This window comes from Candoia aspera, chromosome 1, assembly GCF_035149785.1.
Source record: "Candoia aspera isolate rCanAsp1 chromosome 1, rCanAsp1.hap2, whole genome shotgun sequence".
Classification (NCBI taxonomy): domain Eukaryota; kingdom Metazoa; phylum Chordata; class Lepidosauria; order Squamata; family Boidae; genus Candoia; species Candoia aspera.
In genome coordinates, this window is record NC_086153.1 from 24,844,385 (window position 1) to 24,865,613 (window position 21,229).

At 42.2% G+C, this 21,229-nt stretch overlaps 1 protein-coding gene across 1 annotated transcript in view; it reads left to right on the plus strand.

The window, feature by feature from the left end:
- The first annotated feature begins 671 nt into the window (after positions 1–671).
- The window catches only part of EXTL3 (exostosin like glycosyltransferase 3), a 167,308-nt gene continuing 146,750 nt past the window's right edge, over positions 672–21,229 (plus strand). Inside the window, exon 1 of the mRNA XM_063300780.1 lies at positions 672–794. The gene's annotated coding sequence lies outside the window, so the exon portion shown is untranslated. The remainder of the gene's footprint in view (positions 795–21,229) is intronic.

Below are 21,229 nucleotides of genomic sequence, written 5' to 3' on the forward strand. Positions count from 1 at the left end.
AATAATGACATTCCTGCACAAATCTAATCAGAATTATCAGGGATTATAGCTTCACAGGGGAAATGTCAAAGATTGAATCTGAGATTTTCTGCATGCAAGGCATGTGCTTAGCCCCTATAGTGTCCTCTCTCTCATTTGTCTTGTAATTCCTCCCCTGGGGCCAGTCCTTGACTTCTCCCATTTAAAAGTGTCAGATAGGAATGACTGTGCTTTACCTCCTGGAGAACTGCTGTTTTCAGTAGAAAATATCTAACTGGAATAGACCAGACCAGTGATTTGACTTGCTAGGGAAACAAATTTGTATATTTCAGATCTTTTAAAAACACGTGTATTACTACATAAGCTTTTGTGAGTACTGTAACAGTCCTCTGAAGTTATCTGATCATAAATGTATTAGCTTGCAAGCCCTAAAAGACAAGTACAGCTGCCTTTCTGGAACAAATCTGTATGCTTAGTTTTCTGGGCCAGGAAAACTGGCACCTAAAAGCTCAGAAATTTTCCAAGCGCAAACGTCCTTTGCCCATGATACTTTCACTGTCCTCGCCTAGCATCCCCTCCCTTTTGATTCCCACTAGGGGGCGCATCGTCCCATTTTTATCCCCCCTTTCCAAGCTTCGCTTCCCACAATGCACTGAGCATTGGTTATTATAGTCCTTGTTTGCACTCTGGAAGTGGGAACAATGCTGCAGGCGCTTGCAGGCAGCGACTCGGTTCGTCCGGCCAACCTTTCCCCTCTGCCGGAGAGCGCTGCGGAAAGTTGCTTCTCTTCCCCCGCACTCCCTGAAAGTGCTTAGGTAAGAGCAGGGGAGGCGTGCCTCGGTTGCTTTGTTGGCTTGTTTTGGACGGAGCGGAGCGGGTAGTTGGTACAGGCGGAGACGGCTAGATATGGCTTCTGCTGCTCGTGCTGGCTGGGGAGATTGGAAAGCCGGAGGAGGGTTTTTTGGTCCGAATCGGTTGCGAGCCTTTACTGGGAAGGGTCTGGATGCTGCATGAAGGCGCTTCTCCCCTTCTGGAAACGGGATTGATACACGAGCCTCCGAGGCTGGGAAGGAAGGAAGCAGCTGAGGTATCAGACGTTGCGAAGGGGGATCTGCGGGACTGTTAGGCTCGGTGGAGTTGAGCGTCTTTTTTCCAGAGTCTTCCGACTTCGGTGAAGTGTCGAGGGAGGAGGCAGAGAGTGAGGGGTAGGCATCCGGCGGTGGCTGGAAGCGGTGGACAGAGATGGAAGGATGTGGCTGGATGCTCTCTCCTCACAGTGAGTGCTCCGTCCGTGTGGTTTTCTCTGGGAGCGTCTCCCGTACAAACTGTACTCTGATATTTTTGCCTCGTGCAAAAACACAGAAAATGCTGCTTGAAAGGATCTTGTGTGGCAGACGCCCTGAACTTCCCCTCTCCCCCCACCCCCACCGCCTTGCTTCACCCCTTGCAAGACCTTTGTGCATGGAGACGGTTAAGATTCTGTTCCCTGGCAAGGGGCTGCTCTGGATCCAGGGCGCTGATTCAGGCAACCTGATCCTGAAATGCTCACCTCTCTTTTCTCCTCCGTGGATGTGTCCCCCAAATGAAGGGTCTTCCTGGTTTTCTGTACAAGGATGATGTGCAATAGATTTGAATGGCTTTTAAAGTTTTCTCCAAGCACAGAGAAGGAATGATGAGTTTTATGACCATCGCTTGAACTTGCTTAAGGTATGACTCTATTGAGTCAACCTGTACACCTGGTGAATTCATGAATATGTCTGTGTAGTTTAATTAGGCTTACCATTGTGTTATTTCTTTACTCAGGAGTCAGGTTATTAATGTTATCTACCCCTTTGGGTTCAACTTGGAGCAGTAGTGATTCTTTTTCACTTACACATTCCCACCACCACCACCACCACCAAGTGGACTTTTTGGAAAATTTCAAAACAAGAGGAATCAAACCTGGCACTTCCTGTGTTCAAAGCTCTTTTTTATTGCAGAATTAGCATGCCAGCTATCAGGAAGAGCTAAAAATCATTTTAGAACTGTAGGTTTTCAAAACTAACTCTGAGAAATGCCATCCTAAATGATTCTGTGATGTATTTTATATTCAAAGAGGAAAAATGCTTTTTATCTCTTAAAATCTCTGAATTTATTTCTGCATTGTTCTTCTGCATTAGGAGATGTGGGGAAGGAGGTCTGTTGACTAACATTGCGGTAGTATTCATATTTGTGCTGGATTCTTATGTATGTTTCTGAAGTGTATAGTAGAAAATAATGTAAATATATCAAATTTGTTTTGTGTTATTTTTCTAAGGAGCTTAAACTAGGGTCTATGATGTTATCCCATTTGCTCCCTCAGACTACTCTGTGGCTGGGTTTGTCTTGGTTGCTGAATCAACCCGTTCATGGGGTCTGAAAAATCTCTTGCATTACAAACCAACCTAATGGAATGGATTCATATAGTATGTTAAAGCTGTGGTGGGAAACCCAGCCCAATAAACACCAACAATTGGAGAGAATTCAACGATTGTTTTATTTTCCTGAAGCTAGCAGGTTACAGTGGGTGACTAGTCTCTTGCACTGAGACAGGAGCAAAGCCCCAAGATGACATAGAATGTTGATCAAAGAGAGTTTAAGCATGCGTACACACTAGCAGAAGACCCCATGTACAGAAGGAATGACTTTACATCTGATAAGGATACAAGATAAGAGAACGGGACTCACAGGTATCGTTCAAAGTATGAAGACACTACAGACACTTTTTTGAAACAGAACATAGCAGCTTTGAAATGCAGGAAGTGCCAAAGCTCTGGTTGTTATTCTTCCAAGCTGACCCTGTATGTTACTGTGGAAGGAGGGGGAGAGATAAAGAAGTAGCATTACACATCCTTGAACCAGCAGCCTTTGCTAAGGGCATACATTCTATAGGGCAGTGTTTCTCAACCGTGGCAAGTTTAAGATGGGTGGACTTCAACTCCCAGCTGGCTGGGGAATTCTGGGAGTTGAAGTCCACCCATCTTAAACCTGCCAAAGTTGAGAAACACTGCTGTAGGTATTTAAATAATTGACAGCATATTGGCTTAATTATAAAATTCCATACTTAAAAGAACTACCAAGACAGGCAAGACATGCAACTACTGTATAACTATGTACTGTATATCTGTATACAAAAACAATTGTAGAGAAGTATGATCAATTAAAAGCAAAATTCTTCAGTTCTTTGCAAACCACTCCCCCCTCCTCCAAACCTATCCCTAATCAAGCTACCCCTAATCAAGTCATGAGTGCTCTACCACTGGAGGTTTGAAAAGCAAAAGTTGGACAGCCCTTTCTCTGGGATGGTCTGAAGATTCCTGCCCTGGAAGACCGCTGTGTTCCCTTCCAACTGTATGATTCTGCCCCAAAGTTTGGGGCCATCCCTAAATCATATGCCCGTTGTTTTTTATGTAATTGGACTGCTTTTGGAGTGGCCCAATGCTTTCTGTATATGTGTAGTGTTTGACAAGAATGGTTTGGCAAGCTACACATGGCCACAATTCAGCATTGTCAGCTATTGTGGGATATTCAGCAAACCATGATTAAGCAAATAGTGGCTTAGTGCAGTGCATTAACTCAACCAAACTTTTATGCATTATTGGAGTAAGATAGGCTTGTTCTGCCATGGAGGTTCCTAGAGCATTTGGAGGTATGCGCACCAAGAGATACTTCATTGCTTCTGTACTAAGTAAAATTTGCAACATTTCTTTTGTAAAAACTCAAATAGAACTGGAAGAGTAGATTGAGACAGGAAGCAGGCCAAAGTTAAAATAAACATACTCTTGCTTCATATTTTCTTATAACGTGCCAGGGCTCCTGGTGCCTTGTACAAACAGCAAACATTCCAAACAGTTCTTGAATTCCAGGATCTATCTATTTTTGCATTAGACACAATTTTGGCTGGTTGTGCTTTACTTTTACTATTTGGCTATATTTGCGCTCATCGCTGCTGCCATTTTCCTTTTTCATCCTCTGAGTAGTTACTTCTGGATTCTTTATTCCCTGGGTAGATTCCACTGGGTAGATACCGACAGGAATTCTTTATTCCCTGGGTAGATACCGACAGGAAGCTCTGGTGTGGGCTGGTCCATGAAGTCACGAAGAGTCGGAAGCGACTAAACGAATAAACAACAAGATTCCACTAGGTCTGCTCTGTTTTTGCTTTTATCTATCTTCTGTAATTATTGCTCAAACAATTAGAATTGCTGTATTTTCCACAGCATGTGTCAGAGGTCAGCTTCCTGTCCTCTTTATTTTTTAAAATCTTGCAACTCTGTCTGCCCCAAATGGTGGAAAACTGGTGGAATAGACCTCCATGATGAGAAGTACACTGTTGTTTTCATGTTAATCCTAGGATAGACTTAATATAACTTTATGACTTAAACTACCACTTCTCCCCCCCTCCCCGCAAAAAAGAAAACAGATACTTCCATGCTCAAATGCACAGCCCAGCCTGTTTATGTCACTGCTCCAACCTTTGGAATGGATGCCTACCCTTGGGTTATGTGGACTTCCTCTCCTTCTGGAACAAGTTTAGTCCCCCTCCCTTTCTCTGCGTAGCACAAGGGCAATTTCATTTTCAATAGAAATCTGTAGCTCAGGGTTGAATTGTGGAGTTCTTGGTGCTCTCTGATGCTAGGGTTACCATATGTGGACTGCAAAAATTCAGACCATCACTGGATAGCAGCAAAGAGTTAGTTTTTTGTAACTCATTCCTGCCATTTAGTGATTGTCCAGGTATTACAGCACAGTTATGGTAACTCTCACCAATACCATTGCACATCTCATGCCTTCTACAGACCAGTGTTCTAATGCCTTTATGGTTTCTTTTAACTTACGTCGTATTTGGAAAGATGTTTAACTATTTTAGGACTTTGCTTTTTCTCCAGTCAGACCACTATTGGTCAGTCTAGGTCAGATTAGTATGTTTCCCCCCCACCCCCCATAGCCACCTTCTCCATCTAAAGTCCTCCAGGTATATGGAGCTACATCTCCTGGTATTCACAAACAGCATTGGTATTGATAAAGGTGGCTGAGTAATGGGAATTATTGTCCAGTAAAGGAGAAATTGGTTTGTTAGGATTGGCAGGGGTTTCTCATGGGTTCAAATCATGGTCTTTTCCAGGAAATGACAGTGGCAGAGTTTGATTTTCTATATACAAAGCCTGTCCTCTGCTACTAAACTACAGCCTTATAGGTTCTTCCACTGATCTCTTGATTTTGCTTCCAAAACAGAAAACTTAGCAGTATGCTTGGGTTTCTAGACAGTCTCTTTTCAAATACTGACCTACTCCAGCCCTTGGTCTTCTCAAGAATTGCTGTGTTAGGTATCCTTACAGTATGCTTTGAGATCCATGTTTCTCCTTGAATGCCATCTTTCTGTATGAATTACTATTACTATTGTTGTTGTTGTTATTATTTATTATGCAGTCTTCCATGCTGTTCCAATCCAATGGCTCTGACCAAGTTACGAAATTATTCTCAATATGGTAATCAAATATACAGTCCTCCTCCCCACTGAAAAAAAATTTCAATCATTCTCCTCACTGACCCATGATGTCATCTTTTTAGGAGACTATTCCATCTTCCATTCCCTAAGCAGAAAGGTTTCCACAACCCACTGGAATACTGGTAGGGGCAAGGCCAACCTTATCTCCAGGGTGCGTTTTCCAGAGAAGAGGGGCCATCACTGAGATGGGGTCTTGGGGTTCCTGATGTTGACATCCCTTGGTGTAGGGATCTGCTGCAAGCTGCTCTGTCTCTTGTTGAATGGGCAGATTCCACAAGGATTAGGTGGTATTGCAGATACTAAGACATGAATGACTTTAAAGGTGACAAACAGCACATACAGTAGTACCCAGAGGTCAACTTGCAACCAGTGCAGATCCTGTAGTAGAGCTATTACATGAGCAAAATAAGCCAAGCTTGTTACTATCTGGGCTATTGCATTCTGGATCAGTTGAAGCTTGTGGATGGTCTTCAACGGTAGCCACGTGTAGAGTGAGTTGCAGTTGTCCAAAAGTAAAATGACCGGGGCATGCATTGTAACTAGTGCACCTCATATTGCACAGAAGCCCTCCAAGTTGACCAGCAGAGTTGTGAACTGTATTAGAAAACAACTGCTGTTCTAGGCTTAGTAATGGATACCCTTTCAAACTGACTCTTTTGCTAAGAAATGGTAGAGCTCTAATTCTTCAAGCATTTTGATCCTTAAGTATTTTGGCAAAAGAAGCAAGTTGTTAAGCACTATAGATGTATTTAAAAAGCACCTTAGAATTGTCACTAATGGCCTGAAGTGCTGTTATGGGCTAATCAGGACTGACATCTCTTACCTGGATCAACACAATTATAAACAGAGCTGGTGAATAGTATTTCAGAGGTAAGTCCTCAGGTCTCATTAAGAAAGTCAATCTGTGTTTGGACATTCAGTCATGTAGGACTGTAAGACCCCTGATGCAGTCTGAAGTGGTACACTACAGTACTGTCACAAAACTCAGTGGTGTGACTGAGATGTGGCAGGCTATTGAATTCAATTGCTCTTGTGGACTGGCTTATTTTTAGAGGACAGATAACTTGGGGCTTTTATTTATTATTTATAGTACTTTTACACTGCTTTTCATCTAAAAAGGCTCTCAGGACCACTTTCATAGTATCAGTGAAGGAAGTCAGTCCCTATCCACAAACTTGCAGTTTGAAAGATGTAACACAAGGGAAAATGAATGAAGGGGAAGAAAGCAACATTAGGCACAAATTAATAACTTTAATTAATTTAACTTTAGTCTATTTACATTGCAAATGGCAAAATGGAGAAATATCAAAGTTGTCTCATAAATTTCCAGTGTGTGTCACTTTTTGTCTGTTAAATGGGGGGGCCTCAAAAACAGCCCCAGTTAAAACTTCTGAACTTGATCTGATTGTTAAGAACATCCACCCAAACAGTCATCAAGGAATTAATCAACTGATTAAAAAACCTAGCCACCTCCTTTCAGCCCAAGGGGAAAGCACCTATAAAACTGGAAGCAGTGTATAGAATTCATAGACAGGTTTTCTCAGTTCCATAAATACAAATGCCCACTACTGCTCTAGTGTAGGGTGACCTTTACTAGGATCATCTATATTAGAAAGCAATCTCCATGTCCATGAGTGTTTGGCTCTAAATGGATTTTTTTTTTCTGGGATAGGTTAAAAATAAGAGGTGATCCTTCTCTCTAGAAATAGTGTGAGCCTCCTCAGTACCTTTGTTTTATTCACAATAACACGGTTGGTATTGGTGGTAGGGATTAAGTAGCATTTTTCCAGCTTTCTACCATGACAGTGCCCCATTTTCTATAGCTCTGCTTTTTATAATAGTTATAGTATTGGCTATCTTTCTCATCCCTTCCTCCCTTCCAGTTGTAAATTGCTCTGGAAACTGATGTTTGAGGTTAGTCCAGAAATTTATTAATAAAATTTTTAAAAAATGTTTAGGTACTTGGCTGTCCTGTTCCATCCCTGGCATTTGGTTCAAATAATAAGAAATGGGATTTTGATTAAACACTAGGAAGAACATCCTAATGGTATGACCTAATAGTCAGTAAGAGAGCCAGTTTGGTGTAGTGGCTAAGGCATCAGGCTAGAAACTGGGAGACAGTGAGTTCTAGTCCTGTCTTAGGTATGAAGCCAGCTGGGCAGGCTTGGGTGAGTCACTCTCTCTCAGCCCTAGGAAGCAGGCAATGGCAAACCACTTCCAAAAATGTTGCCAAGAAAACTGCAGGGACTAGTCCAGGCAGTCACCAGGAGTCAACATTGACTCAAAGGGGAAAAAAAAGAAAAGGAAAAAAAAGCAAGTAAATTCAATTGCCTCTAATGGTTGTGGTCTCTCTTTTTCAGAGATTTTTAAGTAAAAACTGGACAACCATCCATTGGAAGAGCTTGTAAAGAAATTTCCTGCTTTGGTTAGATGGTAGATTCAGTTCTTTGGTTTTCAGAATCCTGAAAGCCTGACTAAATAATGCCCCCAAACCAACAACAGAATCTGATGTGCTGTTTGTCTTACTGGGTTCCAAAGACCATGCCAAATTTATGGCAAAGACTGTAAAACATTAGAATCATTTTTCTGGATGTATTTATTTATTTATTTGGTAAATTTATATAGCCACCTATCTCATGCGCGTGACTCTGGGTGGTGTAAAAACACAACAGTACAACGGATAATCCAAAAAGTGTAACAAAAAGCAATAAAATCATTAAAACCATAAAACATAATTTGTGGGAGAGTGCAGTCAGTTCCCTAACGATATAAGCACCTTACAAACTCCATACCCACATTACTGGACAAAGCCATGTCTTCAGGCTCTTCTGGAAGGCCAATACTGTAAGATTGGGGCCAATCTGATTTCAAGGGGAACAATGTTCCAAAAGGCGGGTGTCACGGCGGAAAAGACTCTCCTCCTAGTAAGATCACTCCTTTGTGGATATAACCTGCAACATGCCTTTCCTGCTGGACCTAATGGGATGGGTAGATGTAACTGGGGAGAGGCAGTCCCTCAAATAACCCAGCTCCATGCCATGTAGGGCTTTATAAGTCATTACCAGCACCTTGAATTACACCTGCAACCAGTGCAGATCATGGAGCAGAGGTGTAACGTGCTGATCTAGGTGCACACATAACTGCTCACACCGCTGCATTGTGCAACTGCTGAAGCTTCTGGATGTTCTTCAAGGACAGACCCATGTAGAACCCATTGTAGTAATCCATATGGGAGGTGACCAGGGAGTGAGAGACTGAGCAAAGGGCCTCCTGATCCAGGAAAGGGCACAACTGGCATACAACTCAAAGTTGCGCAAAGGCCCTCCTAGCCACAACTATCACCTGTTCATTGAGCAGGAGTTGTGAATCAAGAAGGACCCCCAGATTGGGCACCAGATCTGTCTGGGGCAGTGCCACCCCATCTAGAAGTAAAGATGGTAAATTCCCAGAACCTGGTGGTCCCAAAACCCAAAGCCACTCCATGTACACGTTCAATCATCCACCCACCACCCTCTTGCGTTATTTCTGTGCAGATTGTTAGAAGAGATAGGAATATGCCATAAATATCTTCATATAGCTTAACATATTTTTACCTTTTCTGAAATAATCATAAACTGCAGTAGAAACTGGTTTGGAAAGAAGCTCTTGTTGCATATAACTGCTCCTGGTTCCAGTTATGAAGATTCAGGCCAAATATGTGGACAATGATAGACATATTTAGTGTTATGTAGTAAGAGCAAAATAGATTATGTGTTAAGAGCAGACTTTTAAAAATTGTATGTGGAGGAGGACTGCTATTTATACTGTGACTCATGTTTTTTAATCTTTAACTTTGATTTTTTAAATATGTGTTGTGGCCTGATTGAAGATTCTAGTCAAAAACTTTATTATAGCTTCTTAAGTTGTTTAAAAGTGTTGATGATTCTTCTTTCTGGTTGAGGGGCATCTGCAGGATTTGGCCCCAGCAGTGGAGGGGGTAATTTCCATTTTCTCTTACTGTGAAATTAAACCCTACATCATTATTTTGTATGTCCCTCAAAAGTGAATAGCCCTGAAATAATTAACTTTATTCACATGCAAGAGCCTGGCACATAAGGAACTACCTTATATAAGTCAATTCTTGGGTGAATTTTCCCAGATTACCTAGCATCTTCTACACTGTAGGATGCTCTTGAAGGTTTCAGGGAAAGGTATTCCTCTGTCTGACCATCTGGAAATGCAGAATTGAATGTGGGACTGCTGAATACACACATTCCTGAAGAACTAGGTCCTCACATGAATATATCAACATTTGAAAAGGAGTCAAGGTATTGTTCTTCTTTGGTAGACATTAACATTTAGTATAGCCACCTCCAACCTGATACTGTATTCTGCAAGTCATTTGAAGATATGACACATCTGGAGGTCACAAGTGTATTGTGGTTTCTAAATCATGGCTGGGAATCTTGGCAGTTGTATCTCGTTTAACAAATGTGTTTAAACAAACTGTGGCTTAGCACAGTGTGGAAAGCAGCTTAATCTTGAACATTAATTTTAGACACATGTGGTAGAAGAACATTTAAAATGGGAGTATATCTCATTGAACTTGATGGAGCTTACATCTGAATATTCATTCCTAGGAATATGTTATTATAATTGTAATGATTAAATGATTGCTATTGAGCCAGATACAATAACAGTAATTTTATACCTATAGTTTTAAGGTTGTCTAATAGAACAAGCTAGAATTAGTGGTAGTTGAATATTTTCCATGTTAATTTTTCAAATATCATCTATAGTTTATAATAAGGAAGTAAGAATTGTTTAGTCCTGAACACTCCCAGACTCTTTGGCAGAGTGACATTGGTAAAGAGGCATAGAAGAATTGGCAGAGGAAGGAACTTTTCTATTTGGCAAGCAAACGTTTGATGATTAAAATACCCTTTTATACTGTCTGCATGAACTCAAGATCTGAGTTGGTATTCTCTGATGTGTTGGTAGTGCAATTTCCAAATTCTTGATTGAGAGATCTATTCCCAATATATCTCAAGGTTTCCAGGTTGGGGAAGAGGGTTATATGTTCTGTGGGGTCATTTGGAGAGCAGTGCCCTTTGCTATTAACAGAAAAGCCTCTGAAGAGCTCAGTCCTGTATTGTAAAATGAACTGTATCTCCCACATTTCAGAATGTGTCTGGTGTGTGAATATAAATATACCGAACTGTTAATGAACCTCATGCAAAAACTTGCAACTTTGGGAGAATCTTGCTAACCTGACTTTTATCTGGTTTGCTAATCTTTGGAACTTCTTGGGGAAGGGAAGAGAAGAACATTCTGTCAGATAATTCTGCCCTGGCCTATATAAATTCAGATCAGAACTTATCTCCTCATCTGTAAAAACAGGAGCATAATTATGCTGGAATATGACACCATCTTGGAAAATAGGGTGTGAAAAACAAATATGAAGAGAATTTACATTTCAGAAAGAATGGTAATATACTGTATATGTTTTAAGACAATATATTGATAGTAATTGTTACTTTGTAAGCATACATTTGTAATGCAAAAAACTAATGTCAGAATGATATTACTGAAGGGGAAGGGATTCTGAACCTATTTTTCCTTTTGATAGGTGCACAAAATCATTTGGTGCACAAAATCGCCTATTTTTCCTAGAAAATTGGCAGGTGATTGCATTACTGTCCGCTGCTGTTCTGGTGGCAAGACCTTGGGAGCAATAAAAAAAGACGGGAAGCTGCACATCCACCCCTGCTCCAGATTCAAGTGAAACCATCTTTTTTAGATGCTTTGTAGAGAAATTTATTTATTTATATTTATTTATGTTTCAAATTTCCATCACCGCCCATCTCCCCCCAAAAGGGGACTCTGGGCGGTTTACAATCAAAGTTAAAACACATAAATTACAATATAAATACTCTATAAAATAAAATAAATATACAGTAGAAAATATAAAATCCAGCAGCAAAGATCTTGTTTGTTGGGGAGAGATCTATAATAGCCACCCCCAAGATGAACTGGTGCCCCTCCCACCCCAAGTGAGGCGGCAGAACCAGGTTTTTAGGTTCTTCTGGAAGTCCGGGAGTGAATGGGTCTGTCTCAGCTCCAGGGGCAGAATGTTCCAAAGGATGGGTGCCACTGCAGAGAAGGCCCGCCTCCTGGACCCCGCCAGGTGGAATTCCTTTATCGGTGAGGTTCGTAGCATGCCCTCTCTGCCTGACCGGGTGGGGCAGGTCGATGTTATGGGGATGAGGCGGTCCCTCAGGTAACCTGGCCCCATGCCATGTAGGGCTTTGAAGGTCATAACCAACACCTTGAATTGGACCCAGAAGCAAACTGGTACCCAGTGCAGTTCACGCAGCAGTGGTGTCACATGTGCTGATCTTGGGGCACCAATAAGTGCTCGCGCAGCCACATTCTGGACTAGTTGAGCTTCCGGATACTCTTCAAGGGTAGCCCCATGTAGAGTGCATTGCAATAGTCTATGTGGGAGATGACCAAGGCATGAGTGACTGTTCGGAGGGCCTCTCGATCCAGGAAAGGGCATAACTGGTGCACAACACGAAGTTGTGCAATAAAATGTTAAAGAAATTTTTGTGTGTGTTCATTCAGGTATCTTACTAGGGAACAGGATTTCATTAAAACGTACCTCAGAGAAATCTGCTACAATTTTTCTTCACTGTCATAAGAGAGAGGAAGGGAAACATATAGTAAAGTTATATATCATTTCTCCAATCATTCCCGTATGCCTGGATGTAGTTTCTTCAAATGCCTGTGCCTGAATTCTGATATAAGCTGATATAACAATCAGAAAGAGAAAGTGATGGGCTGGGGTCCAAAGACTGCGAAACAATTTCCAATTGTGGGGTGATGGATAGCAAACATTCTTTGCATACGGAAGTTTCCGTATGTGGAACTGGAAGGTTCAGTTTAAAGGATCTTGAGGAGCAGAGCCAAGAAGTTGGCTCCTAGCTAAGAACTTGGGGAGAAGGCAGTTCAGAGATTCTCAAAAGAGCAGCCAACTTTTGTGTAATCAAACCAGCCCCCAGCATATGTTGAGCTAGACCTCCCATTATGATCATTGCTGACTGAAGTTTATGAAAGGTGGTTCCATATAGATAAGAGGGCTCCTGCCTAGCAAAGCCTTCATTTCTTCATTTTTGAAATAGAAGACATGCTCAGAAGGAGAAACTATAGATTTTGAGCTACTTGGGTGACTCTGAACCAATTACTTTCTCTTAACCTACTTTACAGGCCTGTGGCAGGCATAAAATTAGGGCAGAAATCTTAAGTACACCAACTTGAGCTTTCAGAGAAAACATGGGAGGTCCCTGATTGCCAGTTGCCTTCTGACCCCAAGTCAAGGTGCTCATGGACTGTATAAAGCTATGCACGGCATAGGCCCAAGCTACTTCCAGGGCTGCCTCAGTGGTGCACCTGCTTGGATTTTGCTACAGATGCATTTCAAGTAGTGGTTCATCCTGTTTTTCCATGGAGGGCTTGTGCTATGGAACAGATTGCCAGTAGAGTTGAAGTTAGCTGTCTTCTTCTTACAATTTAGGAGAGGGTCGAACATTAGCCTTTTAATGTTTTGTGTTTTAACACTCTGACTTTATAGGTCTATATTTTAGTGGTTTATTATTATTACTGTGTTTTTAAACCACAGAGTCATTAAAGGAGTGGGTGACATGTACATTTTCTCAATAAAATAAACATTCTAGTCAATACAGCTAAATCTTTGGGTATGCCTAAAGTGATTCTGAGGATCCTGGCCAAAATATGCTGCTGTGGGAAGGAATGGGTCACTAATGATAATGAGAAGATTCATGAATTAGCAAATAATACCAATGATATTCAGTGATGGGTTTGTTAGGAGAGTAGATCCTTTGTATCACTTTTTAAAATTTTGGCCATGAGATTTCTCTTTTTTTCTTTTCAAGAAAACTATTTGAACCTTCTCCCTCCTTCTCCCTTGACAGGGCACCCACTTGGTTGTTACTGTTTGGTTCTTTCCCATCCACATCTGATGAGCAGTTGAGGAAGAAGAGAAGAGGAAAAGAAAGCAGCAATTCAGACTTTGCTTTGTGATTGCAGTTAATAAGCAATATGAAATCATGTGATGGTCTTGCCCTTGGTGCTCATTGTTCAGCCTCTGGCTTGACCTGCTTTGTTTATAGGCTTAGCAAGAACAAGGAACTTTTTATACTTTTCTGGCTGAGTCAAATGCCAAGATGTTTGCAGACAGAAGGCTCTCAGCCTAACTTGGCCCCCCACAAACTTGCTTGACCACTCCATCTTTTGCTCTTTACTAGTTCTTTGCAGAGAAAGCGAAAACATGGAAGAAGTATTTATACATTTTATTTATGTCCTCTGTGGCATCAAAGGCCTGTTTTAAAAGGAAGGTTTCAGAAGCTTCCTGTAGGCCAAGAGAAAAGAGGCTAAACATATCTCCAGAGGCAAGACAGTTCATAAAGTTTGGGCTACCACTGAAAAGGCCTGTCTTCTACTCCATACATCATCCTTTACATGGGGGTGACTCTCTTAAGTATAGCCCCTCTTGATGACCTTACAGGATGGGCAAACTCATTGTGGATAAGGTGGTCCTTAAGGTGGAAGATGTCCACTCCTATGTGACAATCCTTTAGATATCATGCACCTCAGTAATTACTTCCCATGATTTGCACTCCATGCTCCTGTTAAAGTAGCCCCAAATAGAACATTTGCCTTTCTAGAGACTGTATCACACTGCTGGCTCATGTTTAATTTGGGGTTGATATGATGTAACAGCGCTTTCCCTAGATAGCTTCACAAGAGGTGAATAATTAATCCAGCCAGAAGTTGTTGCCTTAAATATGTTTTATATTCAAAAACATTGCACTAAACATCTTAGCCCATTCCTCATGAGCAATGGCCTCCAGTTCAGTAATATTCTTGGGTTTGCGTGCTGCAACTGCCTTCTTCAAATCCCACCAGAGATTTTCTATGGGGTTTGAGTCAGGTGGCTGTGATGGCCACTATAGAATCTTCCAGGACTTCTTCTGCATCCAAGCCTTAGTGGAATTTGAAGTATGCTTGGGATCATTGTCCTATTGGAAGGTCCAATGATGCCCAAGCTTCAGCTTCCTTACAGATGGCATGACATTTTCTCCTAGGATTTCCTGATACTTCAATGAATCCGTCTTGCTGTCCACACGCTGCAGGTTTCCAGTGCCAGAGGATGCAAAGCAGCTCCAGAGCATCACCGAGCCACCACCATGCTTAACTGTAGGCAGTGTTCTTTTCAGTGTATGCTTCATTCTTCTTCCTCCAGACGTACTGCTGATCCATTGGGCCGAAAAGTTCCAGTTTTGTTTCATTGCTCCACAGAACAGAATCCCAAAACTTCTGTGGCTTATTGATATGATTTTGAGCATATTGGAGCGGACTTTTCTTGTGCTTTTGGGTCAGTAGTGGTGTACGTCTTGGAGTTCTAGAATGGAAAACTTCTGAGTTTAGTACGCACCTTACTGTGCTCACTGAAACCTCAGTGCCTGTTGCCACCAAGTCTTGCTGCAGGTCTTTTGCAGTCACTCAAGGGTTTCTCTCAACCGGCCTTCTCAGAAATCTGGTAGCAGCCACTGACAGCTTCCTTTTTCTGCCCCTTCCAGGTAGTGTAACCACTGTTCCTGTAACTTTGAACTTGTGAACTATGCTTCCAATGGTGTCTCTAGGAACATTCAGTGCCTTCACTATCTTTCTGTATCCTGTTCCTTGTTTGTGAAGGGCAGTGATCTCTTCTCTTCCCTTTTGGACCATTCTTTAGCCGTACTGTATTTCTAACATGCAGTCAAACGTGACACTCAACAAACCTCTAGCCAGTTCAGGTATTTCATGTGTTCCAGCTCAAGCACACCTGGCATAACTAATGAAGCCCTTGATTAGTTGCATCAGGTGTGCTTGAGACAACACCTGTTTTGCATATTGTATGTGTGCTGTTGTGACTGATTCTATTCAGGGGGTTGAATAATTTTGAGACTGGAGAAGTCATTATAAGCTGCATTTTCAGTTGACTTTGGGGACACCACTCGAAGCATTCGTTGTGTTGAACAATTTCAATTGCTTTTGTTTGATTTGTTCATTGCAAACAGCTGGAAGTCTGTACATTTTGACAATCAACCTGATTTGCAATGGGGGTTGAATTACAACTGTTACAATTCGATTACAACTGTAGTAGGACCCAGGAGACATGCCTTCTCTGTTTCTGCTCCCACCCTTTGGAACAGCATTCTCCCCAAGGTCTGGCTGGCTCTGATTGGCTGCCTTTCGGAAAGCATAAAAGGTCTGCTTCTTCCATTGGGTGTTAGGTCTGGGAGTGATATGACCCATTGGGTGTATTTATATTTCCCAGTCCTTTATGTGGTTATGTATTTCCATTTTGGTTTATCTTTTTGTGCCTTTCTATTACGTGGTTTTATGGAATGTATTGTTGTTATTTTAAGGCGTGCATCACCCCGAATGGTATGCTAAGTGGACAGCTATATAAATTAATAAAACGCAATGAATAAAAATTTGAGTGCAAGACTGTTTCATTTCTAAGTAGAGAACTTTATATTCTAGGCCAAGAGGTGGCACTGTTTTTAGGCACTAGATACCTGCCTGTTTTTTTTCTCTCTCTCTCCAAATCTCACATGATTTCAGCCCAGAGTCGTTGTATACGAGTTGGGCGGTCGAGAAGTCCAATAAATAAATAAATAAATCTCTCCCGAGAGCTTGTGCAAGGATGCTGCAAGTCTTGTCTGAGATTTCAGCCATTTTTTAAAAAAATAATTAACATTTTAAAAGGTTTTATTTAATTTTGGGATTCTGTGGACACCATTTAAGGGTTGTGCAAACTGTTTTCCATCAATTTGTGCTTGAAATGTTCATTAGGAAGTTTAAGCACTCCAGTTTCGTACTACAGAAATAGTTTAAAACACATTTGAACTGGAAGCTACTTGTCTAAAGAATATATAGTGCTAGCTCTAGTCCAAATGGTCCTCTGGGAAAGCAGTGGTTTTGGCATACTGTCTCCATTACTCTAATTTTTTATCGCATTTGTTTTAAATGTCATTAATTTTATGTTTGACTTACCACTGTCACATCATAACTTTCCATTCTAGAATCTTTCCACAGCAGCTTTCAGTTCTGTTGATCATGGTATCCTCCTGGATCAGCTTTGGGGGTTGGGAGTGGGTGATACTGTGTTGCACTGGTTTTCTTCCTTCCTCCAGGGCCGGTTCCCAATGGTGTTGATGGAGGGGAGAGGTCCTGCCCATGGCCCTGCTTGATGGAGTGCCACAGGGCTCCATTTTCTCTCTGTTGCTGTTTAACATCTGCACAGAACGTCTGGGTGAGGTCATCCAATGGCACAGGATGAGGCATGAGGTGAAGTATCATCAGCTTTACATCTCTACCCCTGGCTGCCCCGGTGATGTCCTGGAGATTCTTTCCTGATGCCTGGAGGCTGTGGGGGTTTGGATGGGGGGCAAGAGGTGTCAACGCAGCCCTAGCAAGACTAAATGGTTTGGGGTATTAAGGCCCCCTTGTTCTGGGAACTTCCAATCTTTAGTTCTGGATGGGGCTGCACTACCCCAAACATACCCAGTGTGCAATTTGGGAGTCCTCCTGGATTCATGGCTCCAGTTTGAGGAGCAGGTGGCAACTGTGGCCAGGAGGGCCTTTGCACCACTTTGTGCTGTGCTCCAGTCATGCCTTGCTCACCTCTCAAATGGACTACTGCAATGCATTTACATGGGGTAGCCCTTGAAGAGCATTCAGAAACTACAGCTGGTACAGAACACAGCTGCACTGACAGTTATGTGCGCTCTTCAGTCAGTGCATGTTACATCTCTGCTTCGTGAGCTGCACTGGTTGCAGTGGGCTTCCAGGTGCAATTCAAGGTGCTGGTAGTGACCTATAAACCTTTCATGGTATGGGGCCAGGTTATTAGAGGGACCACCTCTCCCCGATTATATCTACCTGTCCCATTAGATCCAGCTGGAAGGGCATGCTTTGAGTCCCATCTGTTAGGGAGTGCCATCTGGCAGAGCCCAGGAAGAGAGCCTTTTCTGTCATGGGGCACACCCTTGGGAACTTCATTCCCCCCTGGAGATTTGATTGGCCCTGTATGGGCTATGGGAATAACCTTGGGAGACAGGAGGAAGAGCCACAGCCTAGACAAAGGTCTGATAGGAGAAATCTGAGTCCAAAGCAGGAGTGGGGATGGAGAAAGCATCTCAGAAGGGACCCTCCCTTGTTCTCTGGAACGTAAAGGCAGGGGAGGGGGGAACTGCTTTCAGACTTGCAAGATTCTGCTACTGTAACCTTAGGATAAAGGTAATATTAGTACTCATGGTTTTGGTTTCCTTCCTGGACTACCTCGAAGGGCTGACAGGCCCTGACCAGGTAAGCCTTTCACAAGACCTTAAAGATAAGGTTCTGTCACCATGCCTAGGCATCCAGGTATGTGTCTGAGCCTGTGCAATGACTGTGCTGGTTTGTGTTGTGGTTTTTTATCTCAGCTGTGGTTTATGTCTATACTGTTGTTTCTTTTCTTTTTTCTGTGTTTATGCTGTTTTTAATTACGGTACTGTTAGTCGCCAGAGTCATGAATTGAAATAATAAATAAATAAATATACCCATTTTTATGAATAAAGGAAAGAAATAATGCTAAGAGATAGCTGACATTTTATAAAAGCCCCCTTCAATAATACGTGTGATGCTTGTCCCTCCATCTGGACCTTGGAACATAATAGCAACCCTGGATGCAGCTGCTTGGGAAACTGTTCTAGATACAGAGGGAGGTTTTGTATGAGCTAAGAGGTTAAAGGGACATGTATAGGAACTGAAGTTAGGTGTAATAATGAAGGAGGTATACCAGCAAGTAAGTGGAGAAAAAAAGGAATATCGGCTTGAAAGAGAAGTTAAAAGCAACAGAAAGGTTGTATCAGTAATTTTAAAAAAAGAGGGATGGGCCTGGTTTGAAGAGAAAATGGTATGATCATAACAGCTGTCAGGGAAAGAGCTCTTCATCTCCTGTATTTCTTCAATCTTCTTCCCTAAAATTCAAATGGACCTAAGCAGAACAACCCAGAAAAAGAGGACGTAGTAACCCAAGGTAAGGAAAAATAGGTAGTATTTGGATACAATGAACAATTTGAGGTCTTTAGGACCAGACAATTATATCCAAGTCTTGAAGGAGCTTGCAGACATCAAGCTCTTTTCTTTGATCTTTGAGAATTCATGGAGTACAGGCATAGAGTGTGGGTATAGTTCCAGAGGACTGGAGATGTGCAAATCCTTCACAGAAGGGAAAACAGAAGACTACAAATGAGTCAGAATGACATTGATACTGCACAAAACTCTGGGACAGGTTATTAAGAAGTTGATTTATGAGAGTTTAGAAAAAAGTGCACTGCTTGGCAGGAAACAGCATAGGTTTATCAAGGGTATATCATTCCAAATCAATTTGATCCTTTTTTTTTTGATCAAATGATCAGTTTAGTTGATTGTGGGAATGCAGTGAAATAGTCTACCTTGACTTCAGTAAGGTATTCAACAAAGTATCTTGAGATTCTAGTAGAGGGGATGATGACATTTGGGCTAGACTACACAACCATAACATAAATACAGAACTAGTTAAATAATCATACCCAAAGAGGATACTGTATGTCAATAGTTCTGTATCAAGCTGGAGAGAAGTTTTGACTAGTATACTTCAGGACTCCATTGTATTTATAACACATTTATAACTTGAATGAGCGGTTAGAAAATACAATTATCAGATATGCAGATGATATAGAAGGGAATAGCAAAAACCTTAGAGAACATAACAATGGAAAAATCAGCAAGATGAATTTCAGCAGGGGCAAATGCAAAGTCCTACATTTGGGTAGAAAAATCAAAGGAATGAGTATAGCATGAGGGACCATGCTGAACAGAAGTACATACAAAATGATCTGGGTGTAATGAATGCCTATTCTAAAACACTCTCAGACTCATGAGCAGGAATTCAAAGATATCTGATTTATTAAAGAATAGTATGCAGGATCACAGAGAAAGCTGAGAATGATAAAAGCGTGCCAAATGCAAACTAAAAACCCCTCGGTACAAATGAAGTCCCTCCCCCCGTAGAATCTTCCCAAGTTCACAATCCCAGGTGCTCCTAACGGCTTCTGATGGTCTGCGGGAAAAGTCCTTGAACAGAGCACATAACCCAAACACATTCCACTGTAATGAACAGAGCTTGGTACAAGGTTTCACAGCAGCTCCCTCCCAAACAGAGACGCGCGTCAGTGCCATGGCATGTGAAACGTTACGATGTACAGTGCACATTGAAACAGTGAACATGACACTGGGTATCTTAGTGGAGCACAAACTATACATAAGCCAGCTGTGAGATTCAGCTGCAAATTAAGGAAATGCAATTTTAAGCTGCATCAACAGAAGCATAGTGTCAGGATCAAGAGACAGTATTGTTCCTTTCTATTCTGCTTTGGTCAGACTGCTGTGGAATATTGCGTCTGGTTCTGGACACCATATTTAGGCAACAGATTGACAACCTGGAATATGCCCAGAAAACAGTAACCAAGGCACTTTGAGAGAAAAAGTTATGAAAAGTGGTTGGAGGCATTGTGGGTGTTTAGTCTGGAGGAAAGAAGGTTGGGTATGAGGGAAGACACGATACTATCTTCATATATTGTATCTGAAGGGCTGTGATATAAAAGATGAGGCAGAATTTTTCTGTTATGCTGGGACAAGAAACAATGGATTTAAATTACAAGGAAATATATTTCAGTTTTCCTAATGGCAATTGGTGTTCAAGAGAGGGACAGACTGCTTTGGGAGGTATAGGCAGTCCTTGAGTTACAACTGCAATTGGGACCAGAATTGCTGTCGCTAAGCAATGTGGCCGTAAAGTGCAACATCACGTGATCACATTGCTTAGCAGTGACAATCCAGGCAGTCCTGGTTGTTGTTGTAATCCCAGACGCGTGGGTCGTTAAGCAGGAAGCAGAGAGAATCCCAGGTAAAGAGTGTGGGGGTGCCACAGGGCGTGGGGAAGCCCTGGGAAGCCCAGTGCAGGCAGTGCATGAGTTGGGGAAGGGGGCTGCTGCGCTGCAGTGTGAGCTCAGAAAGGCCAGGAAAGGAGGGCATCAGGTGTGTGCAAGTGCAGGGAGGCCAGGGAAAGAGGGAACAGTGTTTGTGTGAGCACAGGGAGGCTGAGGAAAGGGTGTGGGGTGCGTGTGAGCGAGTGAAGGGGGGAAGGAGGCTGTGATGTGTGCAGATGAAGAAAGGCTGGAGGGTGGGGGAGACTTACCTGAGCGACTTGCAACCTTCCCTGCTGGCTTTGCTTGTGGGAAGCTGGCAAAGAAGGTCACAAATGGCAATCACGTGACCATGGGATCCTGCAACTGGTCATAAGTGTTAGCTGGTTGCCAAGCACTTGAATTTAGTTCATATGACCGTGGGGGTGCTGCAACATCTGGAACTTCAAGGACTAGTCATATATCCCTTCATTCAGCACCATCGTAACTTTGGATGGTCACTGAACGAACGGTCGTAACTCAGGGACCTCCTTTGTTGGAGGTCTTTAAACAGCAGTTGAATGAGATACTATAATAGTGAATTATTGTACTGGGAAGGGAATTGGATTAGATGATCTCCAAGGTTCCTTCCAACCCTTACAGGCTATGATTCTATCAATGTGGA